Raw genomic sequence first — 6,682 nt, forward strand, 5'->3', positions numbered from 1 at the left:
AAAAAGACAATGATGGGGACTTCCCTGGTGGCCCAGCAGTTAAGAATCCACACTCCCAATACAGCCGGCCCAGGTTTGATCTGGCCAGAGAAGTAAATCCCACATGCTGCAAAAAAATACCGGGTGCTACAACTAAGACCCGGTATAGCCATATAAATAAATTTTCAAAAAATACTTAAAAGAATGATGAAAAGGGCTACCTCCCTCCCCTATAACTGGCTAAATATTGGCAGAATCTACTCGAGGCTGAGGCACATTGGACAGGACACAGGGTCTTTCTATGCCTTTGGCTCTTTAGGCAGCTTTTACCAACTATCAACTTGTGCTTCGCTGGTGGCTCACAGGGTAAAGAATCCACATTGTAGGAGACCTGGGTTAGACCCTTGGGTTGGGAAGATCCCCTGGAGAGGGAATAGCTACCCACTCCAGTATTCTTGTCCAGAGAATTCCATGGACAGGAGTCTGGCGGGCTACAGCCAATGGAGTTGTGGAATCGGACTCAACTTTCACTTTTTTCAACCACGCGCAGGTTGTGAAGACACAGGGGGAAAATGCACAGCACCCACCTCCTTGGAGCTCAGTTCTCACTAGGGCAGCAGGACATGTGTAGAAAACATCATACTGAGGTAACAGGAGCCCACAGGTCGTGCTTACAGAGCACGTCCTAGGAGCTGGGCCTGAGGGTAAGCGTTTTACATTTATCTTTAATCCTCACAATACGCCTATGAGGCAGATACGAGTAACCCCATGTTACATGGGAAGGAATGTGCACTAGGGTTCTCTAGAGAAAGAGAGCTAATAGGATATATAGAAAGAGATTTAGTATGAGGGATTGGCTCACAGGATTATGGAGGCTGCCATCGGCAAGCTAAGGACCTAGGGAAGCCGGTGGTGCGGTTCCAATTCAAACTTGGGCCTGGGAACGTGGGGGTGGGGGTGGCAAGAGTGTGAACCCTGGTTGGCGTCTGAAGGCCTGAGAACCAGAAGTGTTGATGTCTGAGAGCAGAAGATGAGTGTCCTAGCTCAACAGAAAAGCTGTCCTTTCTCTCCCTTTTTGTTCTATTCAGGCCCTCAATGGATTGGACAATGCCCACCCTCCCACCCTGGGGAGAGTGGTCTTCTTTACGGTTTATTGATTCAAATGCTAATCTCTGGACTTCACTGGAGGTCCAGTGGTTAAGAATCCGCCTGCCAATGCAGAGGACACTGCAGCATGTCAGGCTTCCCTGTCCTTCAGTCTCCCGGAGTTAGCCCAAACTCATGTCCATTGAGTTGGTGATGCCATCCAACCATCTCATCCTCTGTCTCCCCCTTCTCCTCCTGCCTTCAGTCATTCCCAGCATCAGGGTCTTTTCCAATCAGTCGGCTCTTCACATCAGGTGGCCAAAGTTTGGAGCTTCAGCATCAGTCCTTCCAACGAAGCACAATTTGAAAGCATCAGTTCTTCAGTGCTCAGTCTTCTTTATGGTCCAACTCTCACATCTGTACATAACTACTGGAAAAAACCATGGCTTTGACTCTATGGACCTTTGTCAGCAAAGAGATGTCTCTGCTTTTTAATATGTTGTCTAGGTTTGTCATAGGTTTTTCTTCCAAGGAGTAAGCTTCTTTTAATTTCGAGACTGCAGTCACCCATCCTCAGTGATTTATATACACCACTTTGTACAAAATAGAACACTAATGACAACTGACTGTATATAGTGCAGGGAACTCTACTCAGTGACATAAATGGGAAGGAAATCCAAGGAATAAGGGATATATGTATACGAATAGCTGATTCAGTTTGCTATACAATGGAAACTAACAACATTGTAAAGCAACTGTACTCCAATAAAATAAAAGTAATAAAATATCCATAATAGTGCAAATGTCTCATATATGAACCAAGCCCCCACTTCATTTCTACACATCCTAAGCAATTCTCCTTTTTTTGGCCGCAGAGTGCTGCATGCAGGATCTTAGTTCCCCAAACAGAGATCAAACCCGGGCCCCACAGTCTTCACCACTAGACCACCGGGGAAGTCCCCATCCTATGCAATTCTGCGCATTGAGTGCCATGTCCAACCCGAGCCCAGGCTAATCAGGTGTCCCTCCCCCGCTGCCTCAGGAATGGAGGCCAGAGAAAAAGGAAAGGAGAGAGGTCACTTTTAGCCCTTACACTCAAAACAGGCTTCTGAAACTCAGCACAGATGTCTCAGGTTGAGACAGAGTTCTTGAGCCTCAGAGTCTGACTGTAAGATCATGGCGGGGGAGGGGGGGTTCTCTCCTGTATCCCATCCCCCAACCTTTTTATAGAGCAGGGAGGGTGGAGAAGTGATCAGCCAAGTCCTTCCCCTCTCGGTGCCTCTGTTTCCTCGTCTGTCAAGGGGCACAGTCACAACCAGCTGATGATATGTTGAGAGGATAAAATGAGTTTATTCATGGTAAGCAGTTAGAACAGGGCCATACCTAGTAAATAATAAGTATCTTGATCATTGCCATCATCATGGAGGAATGGCCTGTCTGAGGCAATGTCCCCGAGTTCCCTGCAGCCCCAGAGTAGGAAAAGACACCATCCAAAAGTTTCTCAGGTCCCAGAGAGAGAGAGATAGGCCTCCCTGAGTAAGCCGGCAGGGCTGTGCAATGACCGAGGAGGGCCAGACCCCCAGACACACCACAGGACCTCAGAACTTAAGAGATGCCAGGCAGGAAAGAAAAAAAAAAGCTGACTAGAAAACCTGAACCGACCAGGGTTTCCCTGAAATGGCTACAGTTCTGCCATCAGCCACTATCAGAAGCTAGTCCATTTTCTGCTTTGACTGCGAGCAACAAATCCATTTCAAGGGGGAAATGCCTGCATGCTGCTTTGTCCCTTTCCTTTCTCCAGGGCTGGCCTCCCTGGCTGCTTTGCTGGACAAGGATTGCCACCTGCAGATCCAACGGGGCCGATTCAGTGGGGAGTTGAGACTAAAGTCAGCCTTCACTGGGCCTCCTGGCCGCACTGACCCCTGAGACAGAGACCTGAACATCCGAGCACTTTGATCTCACGCCAGTCTCACTCAAGGCCGCTCCATGTTCCCTCCACCGCCCTTCCCTTTCCTCCTGCTTCCTGCCCGCCTTTCTCGGGAACTGCCTCTCCCTCCAGATGCGGTTCTTGACCTTGTCCCTGCCACAGACTCCCGCCCTAGTGCTCCAGGCAGCTTGGCAGGGCCCGGCCAGCTCTGTTCCAGGAGAGCCATGTGGTGCGGCTGGCCGGCTCCTCACCCCTGCGGCCTCGCAGTGCTGCCCGCTGGGCCAGGCCAGCTCCGCCAGGACACCTGGGAGCAAGCCATCTCTGATCTGACAAGAAGAGGTTGTGAGAAGGCCTGACACCACTCTCTGGAGAGCGGCCCGTTCATTCATGGATTCAGCGAGCCGTCCCGGAGGCCAGGTGGCCAGAGCTGAGCCGGTTTTCGCCCCACCAGTGCCGGCTGGGCTTGGAGCCTGGATTCAGTGCCCTGTGCCCACGCACCAGGGGCTGGGTCTCAGGACATCATAGATGGAATGTAGAGAGGCTGAAGGCCTATTGCATGGAAATGAGCAGAAAGAAAGGAGTTTCTCCCACGCACCCTACCAGAACCAGCACTGGCCGGGGGCCAGAGGCAGATGACCCCAGTCCCAAGCCTTCCTCCTGCAGAGAGCCACCCGGAGTCCCCCAGCCCTCCCCTGGGCAGGCAGGAGCCCCCAAGCAGAACAAGGTCTATGGGGAGCCCCCAGGTGCATGTGAAGCTGTCTGAAATGCTTCTGGGTGGGGATTCAGGCTCTGGCAAAGACTAAAGCCACCTGAGGAAAGGAGAGAAGAGTGGGGAACAAGTATTTCTAGAGTGATTTAAACCAGGGGTCCCCAACCTCCGGGCCATGGACTGGTATCTCCTGTCAGATCAGCGGCAGCATTAGATTAGAAATAAAGTGCGCAATAAATGTAAGGCGCTCGAATTACCCAAAAACCATCCCTCTCCTCCCGGTCCTTGAAAAAAGTGTCTCCCATGAAATCTGTCCCTGGTGTCAGAAAGGTTGAGGACTGCTGACTTAAACCTCTGGACACACAGCAGCCACTGGCCCCAGGTAGCCTTGGGGCATTTGGGTCCTCACTCCTTCAGCTGCTCCTCCCACCCCCAAACCCCACCTGGGAGCCTGTGTCCCTGCCTTCACCCCTAGGCTCTTCCTATCTCTCAGGGCAAGGGTCAGCAGCCAACTCCCCAAGGGGCTTGGGCTCAGCCTGCCCTAGCCATCTGTGAGTTGTGGCTAATGGCCGGGCACTCAACTCACAAAGGCAGCTGTTCCCCACTGTGGAGGGCTAATCACTTCAGGCTGAAGTGGATTAATCATTAAGGACCCCCACACACACCCACAGGATTGGGGCTCCCTCCCTGAAGTGACCGGGCCCCTCTGTGTGTCCTGCTGCTGCTACAGAGAGAGGAGAATAGGAAGAGGGCCTTGGGTTTCCAAGGCTCCGAAAAGGCGCTCCCAGATTCAGACACGGCACCTCATCTACCCCACTGTGCTGGAGTCACTTTCTCAGTATCTTTTCCTATCATATGGGCTTAGGCTTTGAACCACGTGACAGGATTACTGATTTAGAAAACAAGAAACTTGCGTTTAAAAATCACCAAGGCCAAACACGCATGTGCACACAACCTCGCCAGTTGCCACAGACAAAATGATCCAAAGCTCCGGCTGAAAAGGTCAGACTAGCCGTTCCCACTGACTTCCTGCTGGACCTGACATCCACGATTCAGGCTTTCTAGGCCTGCCTTCAAGGCCTCAGGCAACCAGGCCCCACCACGCTCCAGCCAGCCTGGCCTCCTCACTGGTCATCTGAAGCCCCAGGGGCCCCACGGCAGGACCCAGCCCCCTCCCCCTAGCGTTCCCCAGCCCAGGACCTGGCCCGGATGCTTGCACCACCTCCCACCCACCTCCTTCAGGTTCCAGCCTCACTGCCACTGGAGAGACCCACCCCAACCACCCAGCCCAAAGCAGCTCCCGGCCCCTCGGCCTCCTTCAAGCCTTCTCACTGCACCCAGCGCGACCTGGAACAGTTGACCATCCTTGGCTGTCAAGGCCTTCTCTGTTTGTGGCTCTAACTCCAGCTCAAACATCCTGAATGGAGGTGATGGTGGTGGGCGGGGTCCTGTGACCCACTCCCCTGCCTCAGGGCAGTTTCAGAGCCCACACTACCCAGGGACAAATGTGTACTCACTGTCTTGCAGCTCAAATGCAGGTCTGTCTTGGAAACATGGTGGTGTGGGGCCCCCACCGCGGTCTGGCAGGGGTACCTCACACGCTGGCCTGGGAGCCACAGCCCAGAGACAAGCAGTACCAGCTGACGTTTATGGGACAATTACAGCTCGAGCGCCAAGGCCCTGTGCAGATTGCTTTGCCCAGGTGATCTCACTTAATCCTCAACCTCCTTAAAGGAGCTCGGGAGGTGCATCCTGTTCTCCTGTTTTACACTTTGAAAGGGGAGCCAAGTTGCCCAAGCTCACGCCACTGTCCTTTGGCTCCTGAATGCTTACTCTCACACGTATCCCCAGGAGCAGAGAGAAGGCTGGGGTCCCGTGGCCCCAAGACAGAAGCAAAACAGATGCAAGCCCCCCAAAATAACATGTATCTTTGAAGCAGTATGAAGGACAAGACTCCCAACAAAACAAAGTGGGGACCCTTCTCTCTCAAGCCTCTGAAAGGTGTTTTATTTGTTTGCTTTTCTTTTATCTTTTTCTTTTTAAAACAATAATGGCACATTAAAAAAAATTAAGAACTACAAAAAGGACCGTGTCTTGGAGTCTGTGCTCACATTGCCCTGGGCCATGGCGCCAGGACTGGTGATTCTAACTGGGGCTCCGGCCTCTTGGAAAGGTTCTGGGTGGGTCGTCTCCCCCACACAGGGGCCACTCCAGGGGGTTCAGGTGCTGCTCCTCTGGGCCCCCCTTAGAGGGCGCACCCCAGCTCCCACTGACCCTGGCCAACCACCTTCTCTCTCTCCAAACTACAGCCAGGACCTGGAAACCTTAGGGAACTTACTTTGGTCCCCACAGGGGACTTTACAGGGACAGAGCCCTCCTCTGACCGGCAGGAGATGACACCCCAGCCCAGCCCGGTCATCCCCAGGAGGTCAGGGTGTCTCTCCCTGGACCTGTCTCCAGCCCAGCTGATACCACAGTGATGCTCCGGTCCTCAGTCCCAGTCCAGAACCCTCCCGTCATGCCCTATGGCCACCCCAGCAGGCACACAATTGACAAATGCTCACCCCCTGTGACCCCCACCAACAGCAAGAGAGGGCTCCCCAGACCCCAGGGCCCTGGCTCAGAAGGGCGGGCTGGGAGAGCAGGCAGGATGCAGGGCGGGCAGACAGAGGGTGGGGGGGGCAGGGAGGATGTGGGATGAGGAGCTGAGCTGCCAGGGTAGGGGAGAAGCGACAGAGGCCGGCTGAGGGCTCAGGGAGGCTCCTCAGACTTTGCAGCGAGAAGAGGGGGTCCCAGGGTTGGGGGACAGGCCTGGGGGGTGGGGCAGGGAGAAAGAGGCTCCTGTCCTGCCTCCGGTGACCATGGGGGTACAGGCCCGGGTGACAAGACCTTAGGGCCCCCCCAAAAGGAAACGCCATGCTGCACTCAGCCAGGCCTCAGCCCAGCCCTCATGGGAGGGAAGGACCCCACCAGCCCAGGCC

Source organism: Bison bison, unplaced genomic scaffold, assembly GCF_000754665.1.
Source record: "Bison bison bison isolate TAMUID 2011002044 unplaced genomic scaffold, Bison_UMD1.0 scf7180017864371, whole genome shotgun sequence".
Taxonomy (NCBI): domain Eukaryota; kingdom Metazoa; phylum Chordata; class Mammalia; order Artiodactyla; family Bovidae; genus Bison; species Bison bison.